The 19,028-nt window shown below is 39.3% G+C and overlaps 1 pseudogene; it reads left to right on the top strand.

The window, feature by feature from the left end:
- The window catches only part of LOC114563339 (cathepsin Z-like), a 35,717-nt pseudogene extending 17,562 nt beyond the window's left edge, over positions 1 to 18,155 (top strand).
- Positions 18,156 to 19,028: the final 873 nt, after the last annotated feature.

The following is a 19,028-nucleotide window of genomic DNA, read 5'->3' as shown; positions in this document are numbered from 1 at the left end:
ACTATGCATTTTCCATTGTTTATGCATCTGCGGTCGAAATACCACAGAGGAAATAAAGGCCTTTTGTTTGACTGAGTTGACACATCTTTGACTTTTTAGCCTCAAAGTCAGTGTACTGTGGTTTTCATCTTGTGTTTCTATTCTTCACTGCACATAAAAAAAAACCTTAACTTCCACAAATAATAGGCCTACCAGTGTATTACAGCTACATTGTGTTGCCATATTTTCACAATGCATTAGTTACATGAATGGGTCAGGGAATACAGTAACATTTGGAGCACTATGCCAGACAGAGATAAAGTCTGTGTTGTGGACTTTAAATTGCTTAATATGAGTAGTTGCTACCAGTGCAGATGTTTATAGAATAAGGCCACTGATTGCCTTACTTTATAGCTTGTGTCAGTTTTAATGTCTTAAATTTGTTTTTGTTTTTGTTTTGAGTTTTATTGTTATTTCTAAGAATTCCTCATGGGCAGAAATTATGCACTATAGCTTTAAGACACTTAACACCCTCAACACCACTTGAGGGGAAAACATTGTAATTGGTTAAATCAATTCATTAAAATCTAGGATGATAATAATAGTTAGATATGTTTATGGACATTTATGAGAAGGCATGATCGGCTTCCCCTTAAACTTAAAATGATGTTATATACCTGCCTAATACTCTAGCAGTTCAGGAGGTACAACCTAACGCAGAACAGTATCAGTATCCAGTATCTGGCCTCAGGGCTCGACATTAGGAGGTTCTGCACAGCCCTCATGGCTCAGTAACTCTCTTCCTCTATTTCACTCTGTTTTTCCCCTCTCCTTCTCTCTCTGTCCAAGACAGATGTGTGATTGATACCCGTGGTGCTGGGTGATATGCTGTTTCTAATTTTAGCCTCGCTCACTTGGGGACTCTCATAGCAACAGGTAAATTGGACGCCGAACCCAGAGTTCATACTGTAAATAGGCAATGATAAATTATGTTCCATGACAGCCGTAGCTATGAATGATGTAACATGTGCTGCTCACAGAATGGCACAAACGTACGTGAGTGTTTGTACTTGTTGCCTGCACATGCTGCAACAATATGTAGGGTTTTTTTCCCCCCCAGTGGCATTTAGATGTGTTTGTGTAATGGGAGTGGAACAATAGTATTTCTTGCAGTGATTAGCAGAGAATGAAATATCACTCATAAAAACATTTACTGGCAGCAGAAATGATCTTGAATGGAGCACGTAACATTTGCCTGATGACCAAATAACATTAGCCTGATGTTCTGTGCAACTGGAAGAGATCAAAGAAAACAAAACTAATGGAATGAAGCCTACAGCGTTTGTTATTAACAATAAAAATACAGCAATGGCAGATGGAGATCTTTAGGTTGCTCAGTATAAATTATTATTATTATTATTATTGAAAATGGGTCCATCTTTTTTAAATTTGTCGGTGCACTGAAATTTTACTCCAAAAAACGGTTAATTCAACCCAGCCTCACGGCACTTCGTGTAAATGTCAACGTTATTCTTAATCTATTGATACGTGTTCACGGAGACGTTTTTCTCGTTTTTTACATGTAAATGTCACGTTATTTTTCTCGTTTTTTACGTGTAAATGTCACGTTATTTTCTCGGGAAAGGACGCCGAGAGGCGGCCAAAAAGGACACGCTCAACCAGTGAGATTCTCTTTCCTCCTGATGGGCTCAAATATTAGTATAAAACAACAGAAGCTTCAATGAATGAAACATCCAGTCACAGCATCACTCAGTGACATTTGCTCAATAGTGAATTGCACTCGACATTACACCTGCAGCATGGTCAATTTGACCATGCTTTGAGCTTTTAGTTTTTGCACTGAATTATACAATCAATTATAACGATTTATTGACTTTTTACATTTCAAATTGACTGCAGTGAGGTTTTCAGTATGAATAAAGCATTCCCCTCTTGTAATACGTAAAATATTCATATCTGTAAAACATTGCCTGCAGAGAGAAACAACCTCAAATCACAGGGACACAAAGTACCTTCGGTCTTTTTCACACTTCACTATCTCAAAATGTAATTTGCTTTTTTGAGAATAAACTTTTTTTTTTTGTTCAGGTCACACAGCAACTAGGAAACTGGGTCATTTTAATCATTTGAATCTCATAAAGGAACCAGGCCAGCAATCTACCAGGTACTAGGTCAGAGTCCAACTTGGCTCCCGTGTGGTTTCTGACCGCAGCTTTCCCTCGACTGTCACTCGTGATTAATCTGTTAATGTCCACATGCAAATTCTCCAAATAGGCCTCCTCGGTGTGACTGCACGCCTAATAGGTGTCATCAGAGACTGTTTTGCCATGTCATGCATATGTATGAGCTTGTATATTTAGCAGCCAAGTTGCTTTTGATCACTGTGTGGAGAATGAGTGGGCTGAGATGAATGGTGGTCCAAAGATGGGGCACATTAGCAGCTGACCACCTGCCTTTTACTGCAAGCCAAAATAACAGATGGGACCACATGTTACCACAAATGTATAGTAGGGATGCAGTTAGTTGAATGCTTTATTAAGCGAAAATACTCTATGTTATTTCAAGAAAAGGGTATGCAATATTTCAGGATTGCAGTAGTTTAAATACATCAGTCCCTCCAGGGGATTTTAGATCTTTACAATTCATGTCTCTAAACAAGTGGAATGAAACAAGTGGAAGTGGAATGAAATACACTTGAAATGCCTTCAAGCATGCAAAATAGTTTGTTAATCGGCACTTTTGTACCAAGATGAGACTATTCTCCCAAGGAAGAAGACAGCATCCAAGCGTCTGTAAAAATGCCTCAAAAAGCCACATTTTTATTTTTATCTGGCTTGCAAGGATCACTTGGGGTCGTGTAAATTATTTTTGGAAGGCACTGACAAACTATACCAACCTGCCAAAAGGGCCACCACATCAGGAAACACTCATACAGTTCTTATTGTCTCATGTCATACCGTTTTTGTATGCCTTCATTTAATAGTTGAAAGTAGAGAGATGACAGAAAATGGCTAAAGACAAAGGTCCACAGCTGGACACAAACTGGGGACAAAAAGCTGGAAAACTTTTAGGCTAATTAAAGATTAAAAAAAGATGAGCTAAAATAGAATAAAACAGATAAAACGGTAGAATAAAAAATGACAATGTTAATAAAAAGGCAGTCTTAAGCCCTGATTAAAAAAATTAAAAAAAACAGACATGGAGCAGAGCTGCAGTTTTCTGGGATCTTGTCCAGATTTGTGGTGCAAATCATTGGTATATACTGTATGGAAGTGGGATGCACTGCTGGTTTAATCATTTCAGCTTTAACTTTATTCATTATCATCAAGCTTTACATTCTTCCAGGAATCATTTAGTACAAGTAGATGACAGTCTTTTGTGATAGTAATTTTGCAGTAGAGGAATGAGGGAACAGAATAATTAACAACATGAATGCATCTACACATTCATTAACTTAGAATTTAAATTTGGCACATATTCTCCACGCTTCTTTGCAAGTCTCCAAACACAAATAAGCTTGAGTGTTTCTGGGGACGCTGGGACACATCTGGTGCTGCTGTGTGCCTGGTCTGGTATTTAGCAGATTGTGCCAATGAAGAAATCTTTCGATTAGAACTAGGAAATTGCTTCTGTCAAGACCACTCAATGAAGGAAGATAGCTCTTGCTTGAATTGGGTCTCAATTTGAAGAAAAGGAGTAATCTGATGTGGCATCTTGATAACATGTATCGTGGAAAAGAAAGAAAGGATATGTCCCGGTGCCAGAGGACTTTGTGTTTCTTTGGGCTGAGTACAGACATGTTCCTAATGTGTTTAAAATGTTTAAAGCTGCCGAAGACATCTTTTGTAGTTTCACCGTTCTGGATCACACACAGTACGATTGCCACTAGGCACTGTTAACTCTGATTTACTAAATAAAATCAAAGCTTTCTCAGCTGCACCATTTGGGAGAAAACCCCATTATCACAGTAGAGCGGATGTAGCCTGCACAAGCTCCAATTAGGCTCCCTAAATGTCTAATAAGTACAATCAATGTGCAGAATGAAATCTGCCACATGGGGCTTCAGACTGAGTTGAAAGAAGTGTAACTCACTCTGTGGGTTACCTTTACCTTATAGAAAAAAAAGATTCTTTGTAAAGGACTCAGGCATTCCTTTGGTAACCATTTTAATGGCCAAAGCCTTCTGGTCAAGAGGTGGTCGCTGAATGGACTAATTCAGCAGGATTAGTCCTCTGTGGTGGTGATCCAGCCAGCCAAACAAATGTGACCTTACGGTGGAGAATCTGTGCATGCACAACTATCCATTGGAGGGGGCAGCTCAGTCAAGGGATTAGTGGGAATCAACTATTCAGGCATACCCCACCGTTTTCAGATTCTTTTTCTTGACTTTGAAAGACTTTAACAAAAATTACAACGCAGAAGGGGGGAACCAGTGGCAACAGAAGTGAAAGCCAGCCAAATGAGAAGAGAGGCAATTGAAGATAAGGTAAGCCTATAGGCAGGAGAGCTAAGCAAACTCATAACATCCACAGTTTGTGCTCCGGGGATGTGTTTTCAGCCTCCAGGGGCCTAAAAGAGAGTGCTGGGGGATAAAACCACAGAGAGCTGGACATGCTAGAGCTGGAATACACAAAACACAGGCTTCACATGTGTCAGGCGACCTTTTGTTCCCAACAGAGCTCAGTTCTGCAGGACTGCACAGCCAAATAAACAGTAAATGTTCCAGAGGATGGCCTGGTCTATGGGCTTAAGTAGCATCTGACAGACGATACTCAACGGAAGATAATGTAGCTGCAATGTCTCCTGCTCTGTCTCACTGACTAACACAACATGGTAATCCATCCTGTGTCCATAAAAGACTTAAAAGTGGGGACTGTTTCTTAACACTTTCTAGTAGACATATCCCTGAAACATTCTCTAGTAAACAGGAAGCTGTGCCATTTGTGAAGCATTGTACATTTCTTGCAGTACCTAAAATGCCAGCACTTTTTTTTGTAGGTGCTGGAGCGGAAAAGATGGGGGTAGGGGGTGAATGATTGGAGGTAATGAAACTACATTGATTTTGACATCTCCGCCTGGTGCATGAGTGCACATTGTATTTCCCTGCTGCAGGGTTCTGTACAACTGAACAGTGCATAGTGTGATTTCCCTGAGCAGCGTGCATGGGAAAATAAAGTATTTAAACGTAAACAAACCCATCAACCATTCAATAAACACAGCGAGCCCTGAGGTGACACTGTGCGACTAATAAACAGAGCAAAAACAAGGGAGATAGCACGGAGAGAAAAGAGCACCTCTGTCAGAATCTCAAACACTACTAACAGAAGATCCACAGGAAGATGTCACAGAGCTGCTGTGACTGTTTGATGGATACGTCCTCTATAAGTGCAGAACAGAGACACCACAGCAAGACTTGAAAGACATGAGGATGTCAAGGATTACTGCTTCAGTTCACATCAGTGCTTTAACTCTAAGATTGTTATAGACACTCGTCTACAGTGTACATAAAACAAATTGCCGAAGCAGTCAGATCGTGCATACCTGCACAGTCTAAATGTGTTATTTTAATGACAGAAAAAAAGTTTAGGACATTTTAATCTGTATCTAGAGTCGGGCGTGGATCAAAACACGTTAGTTGCTGGCAAGATTTGAAAGTAACATCTCCTCGGGGCTCCATCTAACCAGTGGTGGAAGAAGTATTCAGATACTTTACTTAAGTAAAAGTACCGCACTGTAAAAATACTCTGTTACAAGTAAAAGTCCTGCATTGAAAATGTTACTTAAGTAAAAGCAATCAACTCAGTGTTTAACCTGCTAATCATTTCAGCTGGACTTGTAGGCAGTTATATTGTTGGATAGTTTATTAGCAACAAAGGGCACTGTATTATTGGATCATTATTATAGATGCATTAACATGTAAATAATATAATAGCTGATCAAGCTAAATTTTTACTGCTACTAGCAGCTTACTTTAAGGGTGGCAGTAGCTCAGTCAGTAGAGAGTTGGGTTAGGAACCAGAGGGTCGGTGGTTCAATACAGATCAAAAGTACAATGGTGCACTGGTAGCTGGAGAGGTGCCAGTTCACCTCCTTGGCACTGCCAAGTTTACTCTTGAGCGGGGCTCCTTTCCATGGTCAGCTCCCTCACTGACATCTATCATATCATATTTTCATATTAGAGCCCCATCATTTCTAAAGTGATCATTGTATTCAAAATGTTAATGTGTAAAGTAACCAGTAACTAAAGCTGTCAGATGAATGTAGTGGAGTAAAAAGTACAATATTCCTCTCTGAAAAGTGGAGTAGAATTAGAACGTGGCATGAAAAGAAAAGACTCAAGTAAAGTACAAGTACCTCACATTTGTACAATACTTGAGTAAAGACCATTTCAAACAATATGTCAAAAAAAGTCTATATTGGAAATAGTTACCAACCCTGCCTTTAAATCCTGTCCGGCCCTTCAACTATTCTTTATACAAGAAGAATTTGTGCAAAAATCCAATGACACAGTCCCAATTACAATAATTTGGCAGGCAATTCTATATTAATTATTGCTGTCTGACCACATGGATGCATTTGATGTACCATCAGTACCTTCAGTCTTCCTATCTGCTTAACTTTCCTTATCTCCCCTCACTTCTCATGAACCACAGGGGCTGTTAACAGTATCGGCTTTATGATCATTGGGATTCCTCTGAGTCCGCATTCCTCAGGTTTAAGTCCTCTGACCATATGCTAATGCTCTCTCTATTAAAAACCATTTACTATATGTCTGAGATGACTTGATGAACTCAACAAGTCGGTCATCGTTGTAGCTTTGTTGGCATCAGTTGAGCCAATCGAATGTGAAATGGCTTGCTGGGTGACAAAACCCCCGACGGTGAACTTTGAGGCTGAGGGATTTGGTCCGGGAAGACAGGTGGTTCCACTGGAGAGGCAGGAGCTCGGTACGGAGCCTTTGAAATCTTCTCAACTGGAAAATGTGGTCGCTTTTGAGACGACAAGAGGTCTACACTACAAACCAAGCCATTTAATCTACTGCAGGGTCTTAAAATCAAACTTTTTGTAGAACAAATAGGGTTAACGAGTGCTTTATAGTAAAAAAGAAAAAAGTAAAATCACATCCAAAAGATAAAAAAAAATAAAAATAAAAAAGAGCAAATACCAAAGCCATAAAGAGAAAACTGAGTAAACAAGTACTGTATTAAACTTAAAATTTGTTTCCCAGGATATTTTTCAATTAAATTATACTTTGTCTTTTTTTAAGACAATGTCACCTTGAAGTAAGTTTGAATTCACTGAGGCAAATTAAATTATCTTAAATTCAATGCTTGTTCTTTTTTTTTTTTAAATAATATAATGATTGATGAGTTGCAAACATGTTGCACTTTGCATTTTCCTCCCAAATTACTCTGCAGTTGTTCCTTTTGTTAGAAAGTGCTGCGGTTGATTTCCAACCAATGAAATAGATTTATAATCAAAGTTTACAGCATGATGTCTTATGATATAGACTACTTCCAGTTCAAACAGGGACATAAAACAACAGGGAAATTTAAAAAATACCAGAAAGTGTGTGCATAAATTCTTCAAAATGAATAAATAGCAGCCACTGGGGATGCATTGTTTAAGAAACATGCTTTCACGCTTTCAAAAATGAACAGGCATAATAGCTGCATTTGATTTCCTTAGCAAATTGGCAAGAACATCAATATTGAACGATTCTGCAAAATATGCTCCTTTTTATTACTAATGCCGTTGTTTTTAAAGTTAACTTTTACAACATCTGCACATGACAACTGTAGTACAGTTAGCGAAAGGTTGATATATGGCAAACAAACTATAGTTAAGAGTTTGGCAACTAAAACACTTAAACTTGCATTCTATCTGAATTCCAGCAGGGGGCGACACATGCGGTTGCAAAAGGAGGTCGGTTTCTGTAGAAGTCTAGGAGAAAGTGACCCACTTCTCACTTGATTTCTTACCTCAGTAAACATTTTCATAATGCGTTTATGGTCTCAATCGCTTTTTGAATTATGGTCTCGTTGATTTTAAAATTGACGATAAAGCAGGGGGTGTTTTTTGACAATTTGCGGCCTGTCTTATATGTAATATGACAAAGACATATTTAAAACCTAAATCAAAATCAAATCAAACTTTATTTCTATAGCACATTTCATATACGTTAATATAACACAATGTGCTTCGTACAAAAAAGTACACTTACAAATAAAACACTTTATACATAGTATACAGAGGATATTAGGCACACGCACACAAACACACACACTTAAAAAGATCAACATTGAACAGCGACAAACACTGTTAATCAAAAACCTTTGTAAAAAGAAAAGTTTTTATCCCTTTTTTAAAAATGTTCAGTGTGGAGGCCTCTCTCAGTTCCACTGGCAGGGTATTCCATATATTTGGGGCATAGACACAAAAAGCAGCCTCCCCTGCTCTGGAGTTACAGTGAGGGACAGTTAAAAGACCACTGCCTGTGGATCTGAGGAGTCTTGCTGGTTCATATATAATGAACATGTCTCTAATTTACTGAGGTGCAAGGCCATTTACAGCTTTATATACTAGGAGCAGAATCTTAAAATCAATTCTAGCCTTGACTGGGAGCCAGTGTAAAAGTCTAAGGACAGGTGTAATATGTTCAAACTTCTTTGTACCAGTCAGGACACCGCATTTTGAATTAATTGTAATTGCTGCACAGTTGATTTTGGAATGCCGGTGAAAAGACCGTTACAGTAATCTAATCTACTTGGTATAAATGCATGCATCAATTTTTCGGCGTCTTCTTTTGACAAAAAGCCCCTTAATTTATAAATATTTTTAAGATGGTAGAAGGCTGATTTTGTGACTTGGTTGATATGACGCTTAAAATTTAAATCACTGTCTAATATAACACCCAGATTTCTAGCTTCGCTTTTGCTCTCTAGAGACAGAGAACTGAGGTAAGCCACAATTTTCTGTCTTTGAGCCTTAGCACCAAAGATAAGTATTTCTGTTTTATCCTTGTTTAGTTGTAGGAAATTCTCTGACATCCACATTAATATCACCAATACAATTGATTAGAGAGTGTATGGGATTCATGTCATTAGGAGTTAAGGATATGTATAGCTGTGACTCATCTGCATAATTATGGTAATTTATGTTGTGTTTCTTTATAACATGTGCTAGTGGGAGCATGTAGAGATTGAACAATAATGGTCCAAGAATTGAACCTTGGGGAACTCCACACATAGTGGCCCTTTTGTCCGAGACAAAATCCCCAATGGACACAAAGAATTGCCTATCCAACAGGTAAGTTCTAAACCAGTTTAAGACCGGACCAGACAGGCCGACCCATGTTTCTAATCTGTGTAGTAAAATCTGAGTGTCAAAGGCGGCACTGAGGTCCAGAAGCACAAGAACAGATAATTTATTAGAATCAGTATTTATATGCAGATCATTCACAACTTTAATAAGTGTGGTTTCTGTGCTGTGATAAGGCCGAAAGCCTGATTGATAATTATCAAGGAGGTTGTTTAACGTTAGATAATTATTCAGCTGAAAAGCAACCGTTTTTTCTATTATCTTGCTGAGAAATGGTAGGTTGGAGATGGGCCTATAGTTACAGATGACTATTGTGTCAAGATTGCTCTTCTTCAGGAGTGGTGTAATGACAGCTGTTTTTAGCACTGCAGGAAATATGCCTGATTTAAGAGATGAGTTTACAATATCTAATACCTCATGTGCCAAACAGTTAAAAACTGTTTTAAAAAATGGGGTGGGGAGAGGGTCCAAGCAGCAAGTTGAAGACCTGAGTTGTCCAACAATGTCTTCTAATTGTTTTAGGTCAATGAGGAGAAAATGAGTCATAGTAGAAATCCTAATCCTGGAAAACTGTTGGATAGGATGAATTATAGACCTTGATGCAATAATATTCTGTCTAATAGCTATAATTTTGTTGTTGAAAAAAGTAGCAAATTCTTCACATTTATCAGTAGACAGCATCTCTGATGGAGTTGTAGATGGTGGGTTTATAATTCGATCAAAGGTGGATCTAATTGGATCAAATTAGCAAAGCTAAATCTTACCTCATATGATGTAGGCTAGCTTTCAGCATCAGTTGCATCCAGATTGCCAGTGAAAGTGTGTAATATAACAGAGTGTAAGCAGCGTTGACAACTCTCAGCTAACGTCACAGTCAGATACCGCACAACAGTCTATGGCTCCTCCCTCACATCTAAAATGTTCACATCCGCAACCAAGATGGCTGCGCCCGTAACGGCAAACTTGACGATTCATAGCAGATCTCCACAAACCAATGGGTGACGTCACACATGCTCTGTCCATTAATATTTACAATCAATGGAAGGGACGCAAACCATCCAACCTCCACAGCCATACTAGTCTGGCTATCACCACACCAAGCTCAATCTTTTAAGATTGAACATTAGTCTGGGGAGTCGGCTCTGTATTTTCTACTGCACAAGAGGTGTGCTCAATGGGCATAGTTCAAATGACTCTGTACGCAATTGGATAGTCCTTCAACCAATCAGACCAATGATCCGGGTGACATAGCAGCGACAGCGGCATCAACGGGTTGCTGCGCTTCGTAGGCCGCCATGTTGAATGTAAACAAGAAGCTGCTTGGTCGCTTCTCTATCATCATTGTGTTAAACCCACCAATAGCGCGCCAGTTGGATAAGCCAGTTTGTGATTGGTCCCCGCAAAATTGTAACAGAAGCAGGATAGATAAACGTACACGTTTCCAGCCCGAGCTGCAGGACAAAATCGAATCGCCGGTAGACCGGGCTGGGTATACCCAGTCTACCTCACTTCCTCTTGCATATATGGCCTATATGGATGTAATTCCAAAGATACTGGGCTGGTAGGTCTCAGTCAATGTAGAAAAGGGGTGAACTATTGAAATATGGTAGGATTATTAGTTGGAATCTTTATTTTTGCCTAAACTAAAACCACTGAAAACAAGCATTTTGGATGATGTGATGATATGGAAAATGAACTACAACACAAAAAAATAGGCAGGTTTCATTTAAATCTGACTTTAAACATTGGGTTACACCTGTCTCTCTTCTCTAGCAATACATGTGAAAAAAATTGATTTGCGATGCCTGTATAAGCCTGCTTCTGGCTGCTGCATTGAGTGAACTCTCCAGTTATCTGACATTCACTCCTTCATGACAGCTGACAGGTGAGAGGAGAATATGTGGGGGCGAGATATCTTCCTGAGGAAATGTCAGAGAAACTGACCTCTAAGTTTCACACGGCTCAGTGAGCACGGATATTATCTACCCCACATGCGCACGCACACACACACACACACGCACACACTTACCAAAAGTCATGGACTCCCACATAACGCACACAATACGCTCTCACATACACAAAACAATCACCTTGTGAGTGCACAAATGATGTTGTTGACATTAATGAGGAAGAGGACACGCTTGTGAAGGCAGTTAACGATGCCAATCATGGAAATATCACACGGATAGCTCCTGTAACAAGGCCTCATGTCAGTGAATGAGTCATCAATTAACTTGGATCTGAGGTGTTTTTTTAATTTTTTTTATTTATGTGGAGCATTTCCTGATTTAAAGGTGCTCTAAGCGATGTTGTGCATCAAAGGAAAGATACCCTACAAGGCCAAATGTATGTGGACATCCTTATGTAAGAGTTACTCCGAAAGAAGACAGCAGCCAGAGATGGCAGAAGTACTCACTTCTCGTACTCAAGTAGAAGTACAGATACTGGTGTTAAAAAATACTCTGGTAAAAGTAGAAGTACTGATATAACTTCTTTACTCAAGTAAAAGTAACAAAGTACAGGCTTGGAAATTTACTTAAAGTATAAAAGTAAAAGTAGTCTTGCGAATGACAACCATTTTTTTATGCAAAGCTACCTGGACCACACAATGTTACTAGGCCTGTCGCAATAGTCAATATATCGACTTATCGCACGATATATGGAAATAAGCTCGGTAGCTTTGGGTAACGCAATATATTGCAATTGATCATTTTTATAATTTAAAAATAAAGAGTATATTCATTTTGATATACAAAAGAATGTTACCAACATTTTAGTCGATCGCGGGGCTCAGGCAGGGTCCACACACACACACACACACACACACACACACAAACACACACACACACACACAAAGCGACAGGTCGAGAAAAGATGTGAACTCACTGCCTTATAGGCCCTATAGTGTTTCGTGACATCTACAGCCAGTTAGGAAGAATAAGTCCCAATGGACTTGGTTTCAAAGCCGCAATCTTCAGCTCTGGTGTGGGAACATTTGGGCTTTAAGCAGACTGAGAGAGGAGATCCAATTAACAGGGACGAGTCGGTACGTTGACTTTGTTTAGAGACAGTGGCAGCGAAAAGAGGCAACACAACTAACCTAAAATCTCACCTAAAACATAACCATCCCACCCAGTTTTTCAACCTGGGAACCACAAGTTTTATTTATTTAGGATATTGTTTTTTACATTCTGATTCCAATGTCTAAATATTCTTAAGAATTAAACCTTCTTTGACCTTTGAAAGAGTGTGCTTGCATTATTATGCTATAATTATGTCACATTGTCATTATGTAATCAGTGGCATAAAACGGTCTTAAAATGGCAATAATATCGTTTATCTCAACATAAAGGAATTATCGTGACAGCCCTAGCCTATACCTTTTGAAAGACTGAACATCCAATGATCTCAAGATCTTATAAACATCTAAACTCCTGCTAAAGTAGATCAGCCTCCACTCTTCTGGTTTCAGGCTTTTCACAAAAGTTTGGAACCTGGCTGCAGGGATTTGCTCCCATTCCACAAGAACATTAGTGAGGTGCAGCACTGATGTTGGATGATAAAGCCTGGCTCACTGTCAGTGTTCCAGTTCCAGGGTTAAGGTCGAGGCTCTGTGCAGACCAGTCAAGTTGGAAGCACACTTTACTGTCTAAATATCACGGTTTACTGTAGCATGACGAAGGAACTAAGAGGCCAAAACCATGCTAGACAGCCCCAGGCCAAAAGTACAAAAAAAAGATGAGGAATCCACATACATACATACATACATACATACAATAGTGTAGTGTATTTCAGGTTGTGCTCTATCGTGATGAGAAGACATTTATTTTGGCTGATAAATGGTGAACATCCTGAGTTGTGATAACCGAGAGGGTCTCACTATAACTAAAGTGACATGAAAATATTCATGAAAAACATACATTTATACGTGAGAAGAAAAAAAATGCTAATTGGAAAAGAGTCAAATTTATTTACATTGCTGTCTTTGGTTTCCAGCTCACGGGCAGCTTTAATTATCACTTACCATCCTCCAGCTGATTGCAAATGTGAGATCTGGTTTCCTTTCCATATCTAAATATTAATAGTCTCCATTACAAGAAAATTACTTTCATCTCCGACTCACATGGAGGGATTAGATTTTAATCAAGGCATTAAATATGGTTTTCTATTCCTGCAGATGGGAGAGGATGGCAGGCAGTCAATTAGTATCATGCTCTGTTTGCAGTCTCACAGTAAGGCCTGATAAAGTCTTTGTTATCACAGAGGCTGGAAGAGCACAAACAAAAAGACAAAATAAAGTGTGGGAATGAGGCAACATAATGATGAGCGTCTGTCAAGGATCAATGCATCAATATAACTTTAAAAAGCGCTTTTGAGAAGATATTTTTTGAATTAATTAATTGAAAGTCTCAACCTCAAAACTGCACTTACGGAGTCTTTATGCGCTTCAACTCACCCTACTAAAGATTTAAACTGGTTACATATCTGAAGCTTCAAACGCACCTCCAAAATATTAATGTCCTCAGAGTCAAAAGTGTTGTAATTTTGAATTCCATTGTTCATCAAAATGGAAAGATGCTTTAAAGCATATCAGTGGCCAAAATGTGTTTCCTTTGCTCCACTTCACTTGGCTTGTCAAGGGAAACTTACTTTGCAGCAGCCATTAAAACTACTAACAGAAGACATGCAACATTACATGTATACACAATATTAACGATGGCCAAAAACACAGCATAATCAAAAAAATAAAATTCTAATTAAAAGCTTTGCAAATGTAAAAACATTAAAGTTTCAGGTCCAATTTAATCTGTTGCTGTTTAAGCCTTGGCCTCAAACCATAACTCTTCTCTTAAAAAATGCTTTTGACTGTCTGCAATGCACCAGACTTTGCACAGCACCTGTTCACCCACTATCTTGCCTTTTTTACATGTAAAATGTTAAATTAAGAGATTCATTCAAGAGATTAAATGATCATATTCCTGAAAAACATAATTTAAAACAATTGTTTTCGCAGCTATGAGCTTAAGGGAACATTTAATTGTCTTACAGCAAGTTTGGTCTACAAGAACAGTCAACATCAGTCATTAACGGCTAAATCAAAAGAATAGTATCTTCACTAAGGCCTAGTCCACACGGACACGGATATTTTTATAACCAGAGTTTTTTCTCCTCCGTTTAAAAAAAAAAACCGTCCACACATGCTCGGTTTAAAATAAATCTCCGTCCACATGAAAACGCAAAAACACGCTGTCAAGCCATTGCAAAGAATCATCAACAAAGCAGTTAGCGGCGCACAATATGACGTCAAACACAGCGGATAACGGCGCACACTCTGACGTCGCAAGGCAAAAAACCCGGTTATACTGTCCACACGTCAACACTGTAACCGGCGTTCATGAAAATGCTCACCCTGGCCGGAGTTTTCAAAAATGTTCGGTTACAGGGCCCTGAAACTGCGTGTTTGTGTGGACGGAAGGCCGAACAGTGTAAAAAAAGTCACGGTTATAAAAATACCCGTGTCCGTGTGGACTAGGCCTAAATCAAAGCAAATCCCAGTTGAGATCAATAAAGGCTGATTAGCTTGATAAATCGCAGCTGGTTTGCTCACTTCCTCTGTTGGTCGGTCCAGTGGGGATATTTATGCAAAACCAAAGTCATGTGTAGCTTGTTGGTTGATGCTCAGTGTCTCATTTTGTCTTTTTCTTTTATGCTCATGACACTTGCTGTTTCAGCAAAACACCTTTTTAGCGATAGTCCAAGTTGTTACCACCCAGAAAACCTGATTTTGGGGTGAAGTAAGATGGCTGAGTTTTACTTTTTGGCTGTAGCTTTCTGCGTTTTCTCATCATACATCTATATCCATCTTGCTGTGAGGTTTAAAGGAATAATTGTTCCAAAAAAGCCTTCTTTGTATTTGAAAGCATTTTGGAAAGTTTCCCAAAAAATCTCTTTAGATGCTTGTTCTGATGAGGATACAGACACGTATGCTGCTATAAATGGATTTAAAAAAAAATGTTTCCAAATGATACCCAAGTTATTTCTTAATGCAGTTTTTGCCCTTTGCATAATTGATCTCATAGTCAAGACAATGGTTGTTACCCATCAAGTTCTTGGCTCTTTCAATGTTCAATCTCTGCACGGTTTGCCTGGAGCCTTGGTAACTAAAATGGCATCAAATTATTTGGTTCTGAATGTTTGTCTGACTTTATTTAATGCCCTACCTTCAGTAGTTAGCTGAAATTCATTTTGGAGTTGGTTGAAACCTGCTTACTTGACCAAATTCCTCAGTCTCTACTGATTTGTGATGTTTGTCAAACCACAGTGCGTATCCCTGCTGTGACTTTTGCCTAACCTTTCTGCAGTGTATGATGTGTGTGTTCAGAAATCAACAGGGAGGCAGTGTCACTGGACCTGCTGCCTGGAATATCACTGCTTTATATGAGAACGACAACCTTCTGTCTCCCACAGAACCGCAGCTTGTCCTCATGAATTTCTGAACGACGTTCTTCTGCCAAAGACCTGGGACTGGAGGAACGTAAACGACATTAACTACGCCTCTATAATGCGTAACCAGCACATCCCTCAGTATTGTGGCTGCTGCTGGGCTCATGGCAGCACTATAATGAAATGGCAGGTTAGGTTACTTGGCTCTCAACATGCCTAGACCTGACCTTACTGTAGTCTAAGTTGTTGCAAACAGTGAACCCAAAGTTCTGGTGCAAAATCTCACGTGTTAAATTTGGCGCTTGCCCATTTGGACATGGAATCGTGGAAATCAATTTTCTCAACACAATCTTGTGAAAGAAAATAAAAGATGGGATCCTCAGTCATTTCAATGAACTTAACAGATTTGCCAAAACAAATATTGCATTTGTGGGAACATTTTCTCTGCCTTGTTAAGATTGCATCAACATCAAGCGGAAAGGAGTGTGGCCATCTGCTTATCTGTCTGTCCAACACGTGGTCAACTGCACTGAGTCTGGCACCTGTCAGGGAGGGAACCATGGAGGGGTGTGGGACTATGCCCACAAACATGGTGTCCCTGATGAGACCTGTAACAACTATCAGTTTTCCTCCATGAGCCTTAAAGTGCTCATATTATGCTCATTTGTATTTAGAGGTTATATCAGAACAGGTTTACATGGTTTAATTTTCAAAAAACACCATATTTTTGTTGTACTGTACATTGCTGCAGCTCCTCTTTTCATCCTGTGTGTTGAGCTCTCTGTTTTAGCTACAGAGTGAGGCATCACACTTCTATCCCATCTTTGTTGGGAGTCGCACATGTGCAGTAGTTAGGTAAGGACTACTATCCAGTCAGAAGCAGAGTATGAGGGCATGCCACGCTAGTAGCTAGGCGAGCATTATAACGTGTTACAAAGTGGACGTTTGTTTGTCATGGACGTAAAGGCTGGACTACAATAGAGCTGTTTGGTAGCCTAGAAATAGACGCACCCTAGCAGCAGCAAATGTAATTTGCAGCCAGGGTCAGTCTAGCAACTCTCCGTTGGCTTGCGAGCTGGAAAAACCAAATTCTGGTCAGGCCAATCACATTGTGTATAGAGTCGGTGGGCGGGCTTAACATAAGGATGGCAGAGTTGCGACGGTTCCGCGTGAATTCCCTGCTACTTGAAAACAAAGAAGATAGCTGCCGCTGCTGGAGAACGGCGGTCTTTCAAATCAGCTTTGGCCGCGACTCTGGAAGACTTGGAGTTGAGCTCTGAAGTCATTCTTAAAAAAGGAAGATGTGTTCGGAGTTTTGCCGACTGGATACGGCAAAAGTTTAATCTATCAACTAGCGTTGCTCAGGTTGGCTATGAGTGCAGAGAGAATTTGAAAGACAACCGTTTATCCCGCCTCTTGGTTTGAGCCTGCCAATGGTGAGTTCCCTGACCCAACATCTTGATGTGGGTCTGGCTTGTCAGGCTAGCTGTTTGGAGCAGTTTGTGAACACTGTTTTCTGTTGGGGATGGTAAGTGCCTTTGGGGTGGACTTTGGGCTTTTTCACTTTGTAAACCTATAACATGCACAAAAAAAATATAACACAATAAAGGAAAGGGAAAAAGCCAAAAAGCATAATATGAGCACTTTAAGATTTTCTTTTTTTCCTCTCAGAATGCAAACCATTCAATGCATGTGGAACTTGCACAGCTTTTGGGAAGTGCAACTCTGCAGAATTACACTTTACAGAAAGTAGGGGACTTTGGAGCCATCAGTGGAAGGGATAAAATGATGGCAGAAATCTACTCTGCAGGACCAATCAGGTTTAGTGTTTTGTTCTGGTTTTACAGGAGGTTGGAAGAATGCTGCCTTTGGAATGAAATTGATTTATTTGAAAGTTCCCTACAGTTTGATGGTATGGCTAATCACTTCAAACTTTCTACCACTTTCCTTTCTGCTCAAATCACATCAATTGAATCCCTCTTCCCTCAGCTGTGGCATTATGGCCACAGAGAAACGTGATGCGCACACCGGGGGTCTGTATGGGAGTATGTTGAGTCGCCTGACATCAACCACATCATGTCAGTAGCAGGCTGGGGGATAGAAAATGGTATTGAATGCTGGATTGTGCACAACTCCTGGGGAGAGCCATGGGTGAGTCATCACACAGTCACTTAAGAGCCTCGGTTTTTAAACTTGACATTTAAATATTGTTAGAATGAAATGCAGTGGGTGTACTTTATGTAGCCTAATATCTAAGTGACTTTAAGGGTGAGAAAGGCTGGCTCAAGATTATGACAAGCGCCTAAGGAAGTGGAAGCCAATACAATCTTGCTTTGGAGGAAGATTGTTGTGATTGCACCCTCAAGCTACCTGTAAAAATTGAACCATGAGTAATTGCACTGTACAGAATATACATTAACCCTGATTCACTGTATTATGTAACATCCTCTATTTTTTATGTCTTGTCTAGAACTATTTTTCAGTGCTGACTTGGCTCAAAACCTTGTGTTGTATGTGGGCCAAATTAGAATAACTGGAATTGTCATGTCTGATTGTTCAAGCCAGTGAAATTAAATGACTGCGTTGGCATTCCACTTCATCCAGAGTTTGTACCGTTTTGACTTTGAACACGGAAGGTGCAGTAGAATCCATTAGCTTGAGGGTTTCCTCTAGAACAAAGCTAAAAAGCAAAAGGCTCTGGCATGTTGCAGGAAGCTCCTATATGTTATATGTTTTTGTTTTTTTTTACAGTGAAGGGGCCTTTTGTAAAGAAATAGTTGCATGTGTGTAGATTGCTCATAGAACATTTTGCCACCATGATTAAACACTGGCACTAAAGGGGTGAGCCAGCGGTTTAGTATTGCACCGACGTGTATAAAGTACTAGAGACCCATACTTGAGTAAAAGTAGTAAAGCTCTATCAAAAAAGTGACTTGAGTAGAAGTAGAAGTGCTCTTTAAGCACCACACTTAAGTAAAGTACTAAAGTATTCAACATTTTTAGTACTTAAGTATTGCAAGTAGTTTATTATCAAATGTACTACTCAAGTACTGAAAGTAAAAGTACAAGTATTGTGTTATTTAGTTATTAAAGAAAGCAGTCAAAGGTTTGAATATCATATTTATATTATGTCAAATGTTTAGCCTAAGGCTGTAGCCAAAGGAATTAACAAATATTAAATATATTATATTAAAAATAACAACTATTAACAAATACTGAAATAAAATGTACAATTATCACATTGTGCAAGTAAAATGAACATC

This window comes from Perca flavescens, chromosome 10, assembly GCF_004354835.1.
Source record: "Perca flavescens isolate YP-PL-M2 chromosome 10, PFLA_1.0, whole genome shotgun sequence".
Lineage (NCBI taxonomy): Eukaryota > Metazoa > Chordata > Actinopteri > Perciformes > Percidae > Perca > Perca flavescens.
The sequence above is the reverse complement of the archived record's forward strand: the minus strand, read 5'-3'. Positions and strand labels throughout refer to the sequence as shown.